General features: G+C 44.1%; 1 protein-coding gene across 3 annotated transcripts in view; it reads left to right on the top strand.

Annotated features, from left to right (window-relative positions):
- Arhgap36 (Rho GTPase activating protein 36) overlaps positions 1-17238 on the top strand; it is a 37652-nt gene that overhangs the window by 9091 nt on the left and 11323 nt on the right. Inside the window, exon 1 of one of the 3 annotated variants that reach the window (XM_028894260.2) lies at positions 12410-12498. The exons of the other annotated variants lie outside the window; for them this stretch is intronic. The gene's annotated coding sequence lies outside the window, so the exon portion shown is untranslated. Of the gene's footprint in view, positions 1-12409; positions 12499-17238 lie in introns of those variants that run through there. 3 annotated transcript variants of the gene reach the window in all.

Genomic DNA, 17238 nt, shown 5'->3' on the forward strand with positions numbered 1-17238 from the left:
CAAACATAAATGCACTATACATGGATTGTATAATTCCCATACAACACAATACTACTCACATCATATACAGGTACCACGCACACATCCTATGCAAATTCTACACATTTGATAGAAAGACTATTCATAGTGCAATTATTTTCAAGTAAAGCTACTTTAAAACTTAAGTAAACACAAGTTCTTTTCACAGTGGCCATTCTCTGTTTAGTCAGTGTTTAAACACAAGTACAAAACTTTCTCTTTTCTGCTGCATTTCCAACTAGTGAGCTCTGTCCATCGAATGTTTCTATAGTACAGCACTGCCTACACCAGGTCTATTACCCACACAATAACAGTTAGTGTATAAAAAGTGCTACATAAATGCTGGGCCTTTGAGCTCAGCTTTACATGCATGGTCTCACTTAAGTTGCACAACATCACTTTTAAATATAAAATAAAGGCTAGGGTACAAATTTTGACCAGGTAAGAGTATACTATATTGTACCCCCACTGGAAAAAACTGCAACAGCAACATGAAGAGTAACTTTGGGAGTGGAATAACTATTGATAGTCTATGGCATTATAATTGCCCTTGGCTCCTCTTTCCAAATGACTTTTAAAAATCTGTAGACATCAGAGGTGTGAGAGATAGATGGCCACAGACTGAGCAGAATGTGGGAGTTATTCTAAATAGTTCCTTTGTCAGAGCAATCTTTTGAGGTTGGCAGTGTCAATGGATAATTAAATGAAGGCCTTTGGAAAAGATATCACTAAGATCTGGGAGACATGGGGGTGGCAGAAAGGCCTTCTTTCTCAAGGAAAGGGGCAGCACCATTGACCCATTTGAAATTCTCTTCCCAGTTCACTCTTGGCTTAAGATTTGGCCTTAAGCAATAGGACTTCCATATTGTAGCCCAAACTCTGAAACTAGAGGGACCCTGAGGTCCACTTCACACACAAATTTAATCTTTTCTTAGAGATGATACCTAATCTATTTGCTGAGGCCAGGCCTAAGTGGGCTACAGTAAGATTTCCAGATCAAGGACAAAATTGTCAATGAGACACCACACTCCCCTGATCAGGGGATCAGATAAATATGCAATTCACTAAGGACATCAATTTCAAAATTTTCTTTGTGAATTACTTCTTTTCACCTCAAGACATTTCCTCATAAAGAAAAAAAAAGTATGAGGGCTAGCGTTAAGCTTAACAGGTCCAGCCACACACTAGTTACCAGGAGGATGAAACGCAGAATTTGCGTGATGAAAACTGGCAGAAATAATCCATTTGCAAATGTACCCCAGGCTCTAGCAGTAGAGCTCACATTCATCAAGCTTAAATATCAAATGACCGAAAGCACATCGAACGTTGGGAGAGCAGGACACCAGGTCCCTGAAGGTGATTATGGCAATTGTGAAATCAACATCATTCCCTTGTTTTCACACTTAGCTAGTAAGACAACCTAAATGACCAACAATAGCGCAGTGGCTAAATAAACTTTATGACATATCTACTTGATAGATAGTATAGAACCGTAAAAATGGGGTCTGTGAAGAACACATCACAGCATGGAAAATGGCATGATCAGAGCTGTCACGAGTGCATTTGGGAAAGACCAGAAGACAATTCACAGGAGGTAAACTGGGAGATTCCATAAAAGTAGCAAACCAGTACTTGGGTTCTTCTTATTGCACTGTTTTCTTAAATCTGCATAAAATTTGTCCTTAAATTATTCTTTAAGCTTTAAAAGGTGATAAAAAGGGTAAAAGCGCAAAGCTACACAGAGAAACCCTGTCTCAAAAAACCAAAAAAAAAAAAAAAACAAAACAAAGAGCTATGACATGCAATCAATTTATACACTAAACATAAATTCCATTATAAATAGTTCATTCTAAACATTTTTTCCTTTGTGTTTTTGTTTAAATATAATGACTACATCAAGTCAGCTCATCATTATTTTCCTGATGACTGTGAAATGTTCCCTATTGCTGGGTGAGAAAAAGGTACAGCTGGTTGGAATCCTAGTCTCCTAAGCCTGATGCTACAGTGTTGTTACAAGCCTGTTACTTCACTTCTCTTAAAGTGACATGCCTACATTGTTGGGTTATTAATGACAGTAATACTTATTGTTATTGTTGCACATGAAATTATAGGAAATGTTTTAGGTATTAAAAGATATATATTCTGTTTCTTCTCCAAATATTTACCAACAACCAGGCACTTTACACAAACTACTTCATTTTAGCTCTAGAATAACTCTCCAAGGTATTATTCTCCCTGATTTAAAGAAAAAGCAAGAAAAGTTCTGTAATTTGCTCATTTTTACACAGTGACTGGGGAAAAATTACAATCCCTTTTAGTCTAACTTAAAACTTTGAGTGAAAGTAGAAGAGACTGTAATTACAAAAACTCCAAATACACTACTGCCATACAGCAGGTATTTCCAAAGTGGTCAATATGATATCACTGGCGACGCCTTGCCCAGGCTCCAAATTCTGAAGTTTGAACTCTCTGATGGCTTATAGATCCCTTTCCGTGAACAAGTGCAGATTTCAATGGGGAGGTGCACTGCAAACACCACCTGTGTCCTTAGAGCTGGGACTATGAGTCACTAGGAAACGATTTCTGTTTCCTTCTGGCAGTATCATTTGTTCTCACATGCATGCGCAGAAGTGGTAGATGGGATGTTTGATGAGCCTTGGCAGAGCCTGTCACGTCTCAGATACACCTCTTGAGAAACCACGCGGCTTCCTCGGATGGGCACGCAGTACCCAGCAGCCGGTAGGTCTCTGCTTAATAAGGAAACCCATGCAGCCCTATGGGCTTATGCTAAAGTGCTGTTCCAACTGTTCTCTGTATGGTTTGGCTGATTCTTGTTATCCCTCTCACTTTTCCCCTCAAAGCAGAGGCCTCAGGATCATCTCAGATGCACATAGAACTACTGCTATAATAATATCTTGCAGAGTGGGTGCCAAGGGTTGGTGAGAGGCGGGAACATGTAGGACACTTTGGTAAAGGAGAGGGTGGGATTTAAAGCATCTTTCAAAGACAAAGAACATCAAAAAGCTGGCCTCTCAGAGCTCTGGCCCCCGTGAATATCAGTACTTTTCTAATCTTTTGTAGTTTTGGTCCCTCTCTAGAAATATACCCACCCAGACCATCCCCCACCCCCATCTCTTAGCCTTACTCTTGGCTCAAGTGTAACTAACTTTAGCTTGTAGTAACTTGCTTTGGTCTCTAGAGGGAGGCAATAGCAACAGGGAGGAAGGGGCACAGAAAAGGGTCTTGTCCCATGTCACCATATTTGACAAAGGGGAGCGTTAGTTTTCCTTTAACTGGGAACAAAAAAGTATTCAATAGAGACTTAACTTTGATTCTGTCATATCTCTCAGAGAACCATGATTTCCCCACCCCATCTTCCTCTTCCTCTTGGGGTTTGCTACAACTTAGGAACTATTTCTTGATTTTCAGGGTAGAGATGAGGGGAAAATACAAAAAAATTGTAAGGCAATCTTGACAAGAAATAGTCTCTCATTTTTTTTTTAAAAAGCACAATAGCACCTATTTAGGAGGCAAGATTGGGGCTGGAGCTGCAGCTGGGGTTAGGGAAGTCTGAACATGTAGTAAAAGATTTCAGACATTCTTTTGTGGAGTATTACGTCTCAAACCCAGGTCTCATTAACACTGCCAGGAGAAACTGCAGAGTGAGAATTGGACTTGAGGTCCAGTTCTTCTGGGTCTGCATTAAGCTGGCCAATACATCATCCTAAAAAAAAGGGGGGGGTGTTTCAAGAGTGTCAGACAAACTAGTAATGAGAAACATTGTCAGCTTAGTCAGTGGCACTAACCTCCTGGCTGAGATACTCTGTGCTCCATGAGAAAGGGCAGGGAAATGAAGAAGGGAGTTAACTAACCTTTTCTTGAACATTGGTTTTGAGTGTCAGGTTTTTGGCTGGTGCTTTCTATGGTTCATCTCCTGTTGTCATCTAAGCAATTCTAAGGCAGCCATTTTGCAGGTGGGGAAACTGAGGCTTAGAGAAATGAAGTAACCTTCCCAAGACTACACAGCAAGTGTGACCTAGCCGGAATACAACTTCAGAGCTCTCTTACTCCAATGTCTGTGATTTTTTTTCTCAGCTCCCATAGAAAAGATAAAAGACCTGATGCTCAATGACGTTATTTTCATGGGGAAACGAAGATCTCTTTCCTCAGTAAGATGCACATTTTATTGCCTTGAGCCTGTAGATCTTTATGTTTTTAGGATGAAGGCAAACAAGTCTCAGTTTATGCTGAAAAGTAATCTGGAGGCACTAAGGTACTTTTGTCTTTACAATACTTCATTTAGTCCTCATTCTGGAGGGACACACTTCCCATACTCCAAAGAAAGGGAAACTTATGGTAGCTATTTTAAGATATAAAGAAATTGGTGTAGTGTGTGTGTGTGTGTGTGTGTGTGTGTGTGTGTGTGTATGTGTGTGTGTTGGGAATGGGACACAGGACAGGAAAAGAATCTTCTAGAATGGAAAGGACATAACTGGTTGGCAGTGAGGAAGCAGAAATGAAGCTGGTATGTTCAGAAGGGAAGGGTGGGGGTGTCTGAGTGACTTGTGCAGGGCTGAATGCCTAACACCAGCTGCTGAGAGAGATGAATTTTGTCTGAGCTCCTTGTACAGATGTAAGTGTAGTGAAATCAAAGGTTTTAGGTGGTCTCTGTCCTGTGAATCTCAGACCTTCCACCTCTAGTCTTTTTCTACCCCCAAAGCAGCCTTTCTGTGTACCTAATACTTTAAGCAATGCTTTTCCTGCCCCGCCCTACCCAGGATGAGGTGCTGACCTAGGCCCAGCTGGGGGGCAGCTTTATGGATGTTCCTACTGCTTTTCATCCATACACGAGGCTCATTTGTGCCAGTTGAAAGGGCACAATAATAACAGTGGCAATTTAAATCGTGCTTCTCACTTTCCCCCCTGAAAAGTGGCAAAGTGACTCACCACCACTGAATTGTCCCTCCCTCTCCACCCCCTGACCTCTTTGCGGCAGTCCAGGATGGTTCCCTGGGGGCTCAGTTGGGAGCCAGTGCTTCCAGCCATCCTTTGGCTGTGACTAGGCTGACACCACTCCCCCCATAAATGTGTTCTCCCAAATGCAATGTATTGTTTTAATTAGAATTTCTCAGATGAAGCCGATTGGAAGGCAGTAGAGCAGCATGAGCCTCGTTAGGAAAGCACATCCCCCCCGCCCAAGCATGAACAACACAAAATAGGGCCCATTCAGTAATTATTTTGAGGGGGGTTCTACTTGTTTTTCTATGTGCAGTTTGATATGCAATTCACTGAGTAGCAGCTTCTGTTGGGGCTGCTATAAGAAGAGGTCTGGGGGAGCTATGAAACAGTCCCATACTCCCTCCTTGTCCCTTACCTCCATTCCTCCCCATTTTCATTTCTGCCATGCTATGACCAGAGAAAAACACTCATTCTTGCTTTTCTTTCAGCACCAGCCTGAGGAGAGCTCCCAGAACTGGAGGGGGTGAGGTGCAATTAGATGGTGAAGAGAGACAGACAAAGTAATTATGCTGAGTACTCTTGGTACTGTCAGTAAACTCAAAAGAAAGAAGCCCTGGGAAATGATACTGTTTGATAAAGACTTCACTGTCTAGCAGGAATCAGAACACTTTTATTGAAGCTGCCTGCTATAGCGGAATGATTTTAGGAAGCAGGGCAGACCTGAGTTCAAATACCAGCTCTGCCTCCTATGATCTGCATGACATTGGGAAGAGGACTTAACTACTCTGAACCTGATTTCTGAAGTGTAAAATAGTGATAATTATACCTCTAACTACCTCTCAGCCTCATTGTGAGGACTGAAGGAGATAATACATATAATGACACTTAGCACAATACCTAGTACACAGGAAGTGCTTAATAAATGAAAAGAGTATTATGATGATTATCACTATTCCTCCTATATACCAGGCAGTCTCTGTAGCAGCCCCACATTTGAAGGGAGGGTCTAATAAATGCAATTATGTATGATCACGTCATAAGTATGAAGAGTGTAATTGTGATAGCCCCAAGGAGAGAGCCCTCAACTAGGAGGGAGGGGTAGAAAAAAGCAGAGAAAGTTTTATGATTCTTGAGTTAAGTCTTAGAAAAATAAGTAGGAGTTTGTCATTAGGCCCAGGGGGAAAGGGCTTCCAGGCAACTGAATCTGCCCACACACAAAGTCAAAGAGGTGTGAAACAGCCAGGCCTTGAACAAATACTTGTGCTCAGCTGGAGACAAACTGGGACCTCCTGGTGGGGTGGTGGTGACATGGGTCAGTGACCAACAATCTTTCCAGGTTACTCCCACTAGCCCCTGCACCGCGCAGCGCATTAGGCACCCTACCTGGTCAAATCTCCTGCGAAGCCCTCCTCTTCATTCTTTAAGCAGCAGGTAAGTTCACACCCTGCCTCAGCAGATTTGGCAGGCACAGTGAGGCGATGGGAGCGCTGACCTCCACCGAGATCAAGCCTATTGGTGCCCCTGCTGGGGTAGCCAGCCCACACCTCCTTCCTTGACCCAATCTTGGTGCAATGTTCACACACACACACACACACACACACACACACACACACACACCATGCAAAAGATCACCTGGGTTCTTATAAATAACCCTGTGCTTGTACACACACACACACACACACACACACATCATGCAAAAGATCACCTGGGTTCTTCTAAATAACCCTGTGCTTGTACACACACACACACACACACACACACACACACACACACACACAGCATGCAAAAGATCACCTGGGTTCTTCTAAATAACCCTGTGCTTGTACACACACACACACAAACAGCATGCAAAAGATCACCTGGGTTCTTCTAAATAACCCTGCGCTTGTACATACACACACACACACACACACACACACACACACACACAAACAGCATGCAAAAGATCACCTGGGTTCTTCTAAATAACCTTTGCTTTCACACACTGCTCCCATACACTCCCATGATCTCCCTCCAAGACACACTGGATTCAATCCTCTGTGCAAGCATAGAAACGGACACACACATTCAAACCACATACTTGAACATATCAATTAAAATACACATAAAATCCTCACATGTACAAATCTTTGAACACAAGCATTTCAGTACACTTATAGAGGTGCCTTACTCACAGATGCACACTCTACACACCACAATAAACACTACCTGTAAAACCACACTGACATACTACATCTAAGTGTAAGCACACACCAAATATACATATGCACACAAGCTTCAGTAGGCACACACACTGTTAACCTCCATACACTCACCACAGCAGAACCACAGACCCCGGCAGAATTACACATCCAACACACCTATATCCAGACCGCACCCTCATAGTCACTCAGTCAGTCAGGCAGAATCATACATCCTACAAGCATGCACACACAAACAGCACAAACACATGCCTCCTCCTGTCAGAGAGCAAAGACACCACACCAAACACTTGGGTTAAAACATGCACCTCACCCCCACCCCCCTTGCACACCTACGCCTGGCCACACGCGAACACATACACAGATGTATGGTACCCGCGCGCGCTTACACGCGTACATGCATACATACATACACATACAGCCCGCCCCCTCCTTCTCTCAGTGCGGAAGAGAAGGGGGCGAGGAGTGGAGGCGGGGAAGAAAGGAGGGAGGATGGGCGTGCAAGGCGGAGCGGGCACAGAGGCTCTTTTCCCTTGGCCTGAGGGTGTAGCCCCTCTGTCCCAGGCCAAGACAGTGAGTTGGGTCCAGGTATGATCCAGTCGGAACCCAAGAAAACAGGAAAGTCCCGGGATTTCGCTAGCAGGCGCGAGCACTCTGGGAGGACCCTGACTCAGATTGTGGTCGACCCCGCTGGAAGCTCCTCCTCCAAGTACCCTCCCCCTGTCCCATCTATTTGACCTCTGCCCCTCCCCCAGGGTGTGCAACTTCTTTTTTATCCCTAGGAGTGGACATCTGAGGAGTGTGGGGCTTTATTGGTTTCAAAAAGTAAAGAGTTGAGATTTGTATAGAAGCTTTTTTTGCGAACCCCCTAGCTTCTATATCGAAGACTTCTCTTAATGGAGAGCTCATTATTTTGCACAGCAACAGATTTACTACATAAAAGATAGTGGCAATTAGAAATCACTGACTCTGTGCTGGACACACAGTAGGAAGCAATAAACGACCCCCCTCCATTTACAGCAGCAAATCTTGCTATTTGCAGCCTAGCGCGAACCTGTTTCTGCTCTCACACAGAGCGCTGGCGCTCTCTCTCTCTCTCTCTCTCTCTCTCTCTCTCTCTCTCTCTCTCTCTCTCTCTCTCTCTTTCTCTCTCTCTCTCTCTCTCTCTCTCTCTCTCTCCCTTTTTCCCTTTCTCCCCCTTCTCCCCCATTTCCCCTTCTCTTCCTTCCCCCCTTCTCCTCCCTTCTCCCCCTCCCTCCCCCTCCCTTCCTTCCCCCTTCTCCCCTCCCCCCTCTTTTTTCCTTAGCACTCAAGCCCTGGCTCCCTGCACATGTGGACCTCGGACTTGGAACCACCAGCGGCAGGGGGCGGCAGAGTGACTGGAGGTGGTTTACACTTCTTGCACCTTAGCCTCATTCGTAAACGTCAAGGTCCCATCCTGCTGTAAGCAGGCTACTGGGGTCATTTCACAGTTTTCCATGGACAGATGACGGTTTAGCCTCCCGTTTTTTTGCTTGCGTTCTTTTTCTGTGGAGATGGACCACGGGCAAGGGAAATGGAGGAAGACGAAGTCTTTCCTTCCAGATACCGAGAGCCAGTTCACATAAAGTTATGTGCAAAGCCTGTGGGTTTCCAAGTGGTCAGTGGTTCGAATTCTCATGCTGCCACTTTGTAGATGACTACGTTGTCAAGTCGCTGGCTTAAGAAGCAGGGTAGTTGAGGCATTGACATATAAAATACATCTCCTTCCTTCAGGGACCCTTATGAAAAATATAAGGATATGTGGGCTTGGGGACAGGAATCAGGACAGTTTTGAAGGTCTTGGCCACTAGCTGATGCCCCTAAGCCAGATCAGGAAGGCAATGAGTGGACAGGGATTCAACTAACTTTTCAATTTCTTAAGCAGTGTTCTGTGTTGAAGGGAAATGCCTGCATGGGTGACTTAGTGATGTCACTCTCCAACCATAAAAAACTTCTAGTCACAGCTCTCGTTCTTGAAGTTGCCCCATCACAGGAACTTCCTACTCCTCTCACCTACTCTCCCCCTTACCAAGGTGGTACATTAATGTTCATAAATTTATAGTGAATAATCATTAGTTCATGTTCTACCAGTGTCTAACACAGTGCTAGAAACACAGCCCAACTGTAATGCCTGGGTGAAATCCCCTGGCAACACAAACTTGGAGGTTCAAAAAATATTATAAAGAACACAGAAGGGGGACTTCAATAGTGGCACCCTCAGGCACTGTGGGGATAAAGGGTAGTGACTTTGGGCAAGGGGCTATTCTATTCATCCTCAAAGCCCTTTATCTCTAAGTCTGGCTGGAAGGGTGTTTTTTTTTTTGTTTTTTTTTTCTTTTTTTTTTTTCTCCAATGCAGCTGAGGCTTCTGCAATCAATTAAGGAGAAAGCCTCTTTCCTGGAGGGCAGAGGCCTTAGCCAGCCAAAGGGTGAATCACCACCTAGGAGTTGGGCAGTGGAGTTGGTGCTGAAGTGGCAATGAATCAGTCCAAGATAACACAGAGAGATTACCTGAATGGTGATGAGAAGGGGGATCAGACAGGAGCCTGAGCCTCAGTCCCCTGAGGCTGAGACTAAGTGATAGAGGGACTATATTTATATGCACAGAGTCAACTCCTAACTGGCCTCCCTACTTGTACCTCATGAAATCCCCAAGGATAGTCCTGGCAGTCTTCATAGAGAAGAAAGCAGGATGCAAAGCACTCCTCCTAGGGCCAGGGGTGTGTGAGGAAGAGCTAGGTTCTCATTTGATTCTACTATTTGGTGATCCTGGACAAGTTCTTTTTCCTCTCAGGGCTTCAGTACTGAAGCAAGTGTTCAGTGTTTGCAGATGCTATCTGCTCGCTTTTCTACAAAGCACCCTGAGAGTAAACATGTATTCTCCTATTTTGAAGTTGAGAAACCTGAGGCTAGGCCTAGCAACATTCACTGCTGGACCTGTTTAATACCTAAGATTGCCTCTGTGTATTTATATTACCTCAGCAATCATTGCAATTTACTCCAGCAACTTGCCAGTCCTCTGCCTAAATTGGCTTCCTATGAATTCAGGTTAAAATTATGCCTCCCTGCTGCCTTCCAACACTAATATGTTGCTGGTTACTTAAGTGGTTTTTTTTCCACCTCTGATAACATACCCTCCTCCCCAAATACTAGTCTTTTGTCATGCTAGTCTAAACCATCTTAAAAGACAAGCACTATAACTAGGGTGTAGCCCAGTGGCTGTACAATGACCTACATTGCCCAAGACCCTGAAACAGGTCTCCAGTACCACCCAAAGCAAATACTGATAGAAAGATGTACCCCAGGGTCAGCCCCTTATCACAAGGAAGAGGAAATTGTCTGCAGGATGCTGCAGTGAGGACTAGGGACAATGCTGCCAGGGCCAGAAGGAGGGGCTGCAGAACACTCTAGAGAGGGAGACAGGGAGAGAGAGAGAGAGAATGAGGATGAATATGCCAGAGACAATTGGACCAGCCTCAAATACTCCCTCCCTCCTTTTCTCCATCTCCTGGTCTGGTGCTCTAGAATGTATAAAGGGGAGGCACCCAGCCCATTTCCAACAAGAGAGGAAGGCAGCCTCTCCTTCAATGGAGAGCAAACTCATCCTGAGCATTTCAATTATACTTCTGCGTGGGGTAAGATTTATTTAATTTTAGGGGGGAACGGGGAGAGCTCAAGATCATCCTGGTGGTAGTGATGGTAGTAGTTGAACCCCAAACAATACACACATATAGCCAAACCCAGAATCTTCTCTCTCTCTCTCTCTCTCTCTCTCTCTCTCTCTCTCTCTCTCTCTCTCTCTCACACACACACACACACACACACACACACACACACACACACATCTCTATCTCTATCTCCAGTGCTCTACTGTATTCTCTCTCATCCCCCTCTTTCCTTCCCCCTTTTCTGAAAAGAAAGTTTCCACTGAGCTTCTGGATCTCTCTTCTAATCTGGATTCTTCAGAGTCACGTGTCTTACTTAGGCTTTGGAGAAGTAAGGCCGTATCTTCCTGGATATTCTTTGTAGCCATGTATACTCAGAATGAGCAGCTGCTCTCTAACTATTCTTTTCTCCTTTCATCCTTCTTTCCTTTGCTTGGATTCTGCTTTTTTCTCCCTTTTCCTTGCTGGGCTCATACATAGTCTTTAACATTCTGGACTCTCACCTTCTCTATTCTTTTGCCTTTTAACAACCACAGTCTCCTATTCCCCATTGACTTGACCCAAGAGAGCAAGAAATTCAGTTGCAAGGGGAAGCCATTGTGCATTGGAAGTTTCTCTCATTTGAGAGCTTGAATCATAGCACCATATTGCTTTTGGAGCATCAGCAGAGAATATTGGAGCTACACTCTGTCAATAAGTTGTTGCTTGATATGATGTTGATTTGTAGATATGATTGGTAGGCTACAGATTAGAAGAAGGGAGTTTTGGAAGACAGTTTAGATGCACGGTCATTTGGCTTCCCCAGATGTCTAGACATTCAAAAACAATAAGAAAGAATGAAGATAACAGTAATGGGGTGGGGAAGGTTACTGAGATCATTGCCATCCAGGTGGGTGGAGGACTTTTTGAAGTCAGCTACTGTTTGCTTCTCTTGCTCACTGAACTTTGAACAAACCGACCTTTTTAGAGCAGAGGCCTTGGACAATAGTGGGAAACATGGAGCTAAAAAGTGAGGCAAGGTGTGATGGGTGGTGGTCTTTAAGCAGTCCTTGCATGCCAAGATTCTACAAAGGATGTTCCCTGCTCATAGGTGCCAGGTTAGAAGGGAATGAATGTGCTATACAAAGCAGGGTGCCAAGCTGGGAACCAAGAGGTGCAGACCCTCACCTTGGCTCTAGAACTAGCTAGAGTGTTTGGGGGTACATTTCTTAACCTTCTGAACCCCACTTCTGCCTTTCCTTCATCTGTAATGTGAGACTGTGAAGCATGAGTAGGAGAGGGGAAATTTGGAAAGCCCAGGGGACCCTTAGGGCTGAATCTTAAAGATGAGTTTGTTTTAAATAAGAGGAGAAAAGATTGTGGGGTACGTGAAAAAACAGTGGGAGTAGCCCAGGGAATTCAGCAAACAGGTATGCCTAAAGCACGGAGCTGACTGCTGTGTAGAAAATTGCTATGAATCAGCCCCTACCCCACTGGCGGAAAGCTGTACACAGGGTGGGGGAAATCCGAGTGGCAGAGCCGAGCGCTCACAGCGCCTGCAGCTTGTCTCAGGACTTGCAGCGGCCGCATTGCCAGGCTGACTAGCAGGTCTCCAAGCCTCTTATTCCTTGGCCGGACCAGGAGAGTCGCCAAGAGGTAGAACAGGGGCTCCACTTCAGGGACCCCAGTGGGGCTCCCTGTGGGGTGGCGAAAGAGGGAGGGTGAGGGTCCTCTCACTGGAGGGTCCGACGTGTGGGAGGGAGAGGAGAGCAGAGAGTGTTGAACCTGTTGCCAGGGTTTTCGGGTAAAGGCATCAGGGGAGAGTTCCGAGGAAAGACGGAATTTTTTTCAGTTCACACTGGGTGGGTGGCGGGGGGGGGCAGCGGAGAGTAGTTTTGGGCGCGGGAGGGTCTTGGTTTAACTTTGCAGATTAAGTATTCCCACGAGCTACATAGGGGCGGGACAGGCGCTGTGAAGCCCAACTCAGTCTGAAGGCCTGCGTGGTGGCTCCTACAGGCTGAGGCTAACCCCTTGATTCGAAGGTACAGAGTTTGTGCTGACCGCCCCCCCCCCTGCTCCCATCAAGAGCCTGTAGCTGGGCCCCAGCTTGCATAAGACAAGAAGGAGACCAATTCAGTACCCCCACCTTCTATACTATGGGCCCCATGAATCCATTGAGGAATGGAGGGGGGCTCTTTTTTCAGTAGGAGGTATGGCATCAGCACTGTGATCCTCTGTCCTGGAGTTCATTCAGGCCTTACTTAGAATAATCAAGGACTCTGCAGTCAGAGGGCTCTGTCTCTACAGTGCTGTTTAGGTAAATAAGATAATGATGATAAATTATGACAGTTTTGAGCTTGGAGGTGCACACTGACTTGCCCAGGACCCCTGACTCTTGGTCTAAGGCTTTTTGAAGAAAGTGGTCTACTTTGGAGAGGGAAAATGTGTAGTTTGACACTGATATTTTAGAAATATGGTATTTGAAGGTAGTTTTAAAATGCCATTCCTGTTCATGAAAACTACATGGGAAACTATCTCCCACAGACCCAATTCCTGATGACAGTTATTCAGACAGGACTTTGAAAAAGAAAACCGGTAGAAAATTGTGTGCTTGTTGAAGGGAAGGAAAATGACTGGGGAGGGGCACAAAAATGAAGGAGAAAGCCCTGAGCCTAGGCTATGAGTATTTCTTTATTCTACAGGTTTCCTTGATATGACCTCTGCAGATGGTCTGGGGGATTGTTTCTACTGGTGTTTTCTTTCTTGTGTGCACTGTGTAGAAGCCACAGATATGATCTGGAAAGGCAAATGGTTCATGATGCTCCCTTTAATATATTCTCATTTCTCTCTATTATAGTGAACACAGTGTGTAAATATGTGGAAAAATGTGGGGATGTGTATGTGTATATGGATGTTTGTAAGCAGAATATAGGTGGGAGAAGAGAATGAATATTCGGGAAGAATTTACTGAGTGTATACTGAAAGCCTACAATTAAGTGAGGGTCTGTCCAGTGCAAGTAGGCCTGGAGATATAGTCAATCCTTAATAGTCCTTAAAGGAATAAAAAGGAGAGGAAATGGATTTAAATTAGTGAAAGGAAACATGGAAGGATGATGATCCCTCTCTTTTAGTCATGTGACATTTGTGTGACCTTCAACTAGGCTATATGATCCCAAGGGAAGGAGCTGGGGCTTTCCATGCAGATATCTCTCCCTTTCTCTCTCTCTAGCAGGCCAGTGGGTATTCAATTCCTTTTGTGACCCAATCACTTTTCCCTACATTTCACAAACTAATCTCCCCATATACTGCATCTCCCATCAAGGAAGACCCAGTGAAGAACTAGCTCTCCTTTCCCCTCTAAAAGTGTGCTTCCTGCTGGCAGTAGGTGAGTACTCATTTTCAGGGGTATTCTTCATCAGGGAGAGACTCTCCCTCAATCCCAGATAAAAGTACTTCAGCCTAGCAGTCCTTGCAAAGTTGACTTGAAGGGTTTTATTTTGAGAGAGAGAGAGAGAGAGAGAGAGAGAGAGACAGAGAGAGAGAGACAGAGAGAGAGAGAGACAGAGACAGAGACAGAGACAGAGAGACAGAGAGAGACAGAGAGCTCATTCTGGGACAAATGTACCCTTTAGATGATTCTTTCGTCCCACCCTACATTTGGGTTAATATGCATCCCTAACACATACTGTGTTTGTTATAATGGCACAGATTTGAGATTCACAGAAGTGAATGTGTAAGGCTGAGATTTGAATCTAGGCTTACACACACACACACACAAACACACACACACACACACACACACACACACGAGAGAGAGAGAGAGAGAGAGAGAGAGAGAGAGAGAGAGAGAGAGAGAGGAGATACACAGAGACAGAGAGGGGGGAGGGAAGAGAGATCCAGAGAGAGCCAGACACACACACACACACACACACACACACACACACACACACACACACACACAGATGGGGAGAGACAGACAGACAGACAGAGACAGAGAGACAGAGAGGGAGTGGGAGAAATGGAGAGAAAGACACACACATACACACAGAGGGGGGCCTTTCTTCCCACTTCTCCCATGGTTTCTGTATAACTTGAGTTAAGCCACAAGCTCTCAAGAACTCTAGTTTGTTATTTTCTGTAAAGAGGGGATAATCCCAACCCACCTCCTTTCCAGGGGTTGTTGTAAGAAGAAAGTGACATGATTCATTTGTTCATGAATCATGGATAGCTGCTTTAATTGTAAGAGCTTTATGTTCTCGCAAACCCTTAGACTTTATAATCCCATGATTCACCCAATGAACACTTAATGAACACCTACTGTGTGCCAGAGTTTAGACATAAAGAACATATATAAAGCTTTGGAGAAAAAGAGAAGCACAAGGCAAATTAAGCATTATTTTTTTAACCACCCATTGATAGACCATCTTAGTTTTTTGCCTCCTCTGCCACCATTGAACAGAAACAGCAACTGGAAGGGTGAAGAGATGGCACAGCTTGTGATGGCAGCACTGTGACACGCCTGACACACACTGCAGATAATCTCGAGAAAGTCCAGATCTTGTTGTATTCGATGTCGCATTGCTGTGTTTAAATCATCCTTTGGGAGGTTTACAGCATAAAGATTGCCTCTCATTACCCTGAGCTGGAGTTGTTTCTTTAGTCTATAAAATTTAAAAAGGGCACCCCTCATTCTATGGAATGACAATTGTACTTATTATACAAAGATGCTATAATATCTGGTGGCTGCCTGCCTTCTGTATGATTTCCTCTGGCTTTATGGAATTCGCCTTTGATTATGTGTGCATTCTGAAGAGTTCATTATCTAGCAATGTAAAAATCATGCAGCTCTTGAGATGGGGTAGTAGAAAATGCCCTGGCACTGAGAAATGGGTTCATGTCTAGTCTCTGAGTCTCAGTTTGCTGAAATGAAGAAAAGAGATTTTGGACTAGGTGACAAATAAGTTTCACTCCAGTCATCATAGTACACTATTCTTGAAACAGATTTTTAAACCCAGGGATTTTCTTGAGAATTTTTAACAATACTATCTCCAGTTTATGAGCTTCTGTCATGGCATGATGGGCTGACTACATAGACTGAAGAACTCTGTCCCCAGATTTAATTATCTTGGGGCATCACCACCACATAGGCTAAAATGAGTCATTTTGTTCACTGCATCTGCAGCCTTTGCTGAAATGGAGGTTATGGATAACAACTTAAAGGCTAACTCATTAATGCTCCAGATGAATGAGGTAATGTGTCAGCAGACCAAATCAGTGCCCAGATGTGTTCAGCTAGAGCTCTGTATCTCTTTCCCAGGTTGTGATATATTAATGGGGGTGTCTTTACCCATTGTCACTGCCTGTACACATTTGAATAATGTAGATGCAATACCTTCTGGGCACCCAGCCCCATGCACTATCAATTTCTCAAACTCCAAGGAGCTTTCAGTGGCTTGCAGCAAAATTCTAATGATGCCACAAGGTGCCTAATTAATAGAGATTCAGGCCATAGAGCCAGTGTGATCCCCGTTTTTTTTCATCCATGTGTACTTGTGAGAGCTAGACCAATCCTATTTGAGGGGAGCAATAAAGTAAATTAGGTCCCCAAATTGTGAAGGCTGTAGATATATGGTTAGCTGAGAACATTTCTGTCCTCCCCATGTTGAAGTGGTTGACCTTTCCAACATTAATTTGTTTCCCCATCTGTGCCATGCATTTCAGGAGGACCTGGAGAACAGTCTTGATGCCACCCAAGGGTGCACCCCCCTTTTGCACTCCTCAATATTTGTTCCTCTGCCATTTGTTAAGATTCTCCTGCTTGGTATCTGCTAATTTCTGAACTCTTTTACTGAGCTAAATGGTATTACATGATCTTTTGCTGGTAATATTGTTAAACTGGGTGGTTTGAAAGAGAAATACATTGGGGGACATAGCTGCATTTCACTGATGCGAATAACAGCATTTGCAATATTTGATTATGCAGTGAGTTTTCTTGACTCTTGTAAGATGATTTAAAATGCTTGAGGTTGAGGAGTGAAGAAGACAGAGCTTTTTCCTAATAGATCCCCAGATCTCTTTATCTGTGCTAATTTAATTCAAACTTAGTAGAAATTGAGCAGAGTAGACTAATCAATGCATCAATACAAATTCCTATTTTATGTAATCATTTTTGCAGCCTGATAGTTTCAAAAAGATTTGGGTGCTCTGTAAAGAATCTTTGATACTACATGTATCAAAAAAACTAAAAACTAGTAAAAAAAAAAAAAAAACCCTATTGCTACTTATCACACACAGTATTCATTTAACACGTAACTGTGGAAATAGAAGCCTTGCCATTCCCCATTTCACAGAGCAGGTCACCAAGGCTCAGAATTCAATTGCTAAGAAATAATAAGG

Source organism: Peromyscus leucopus, chromosome X (assembly GCF_004664715.2).
Source record: "Peromyscus leucopus breed LL Stock chromosome X, UCI_PerLeu_2.1, whole genome shotgun sequence".
NCBI lineage: Eukaryota > Metazoa > Chordata > Mammalia > Rodentia > Cricetidae > Peromyscus > Peromyscus leucopus.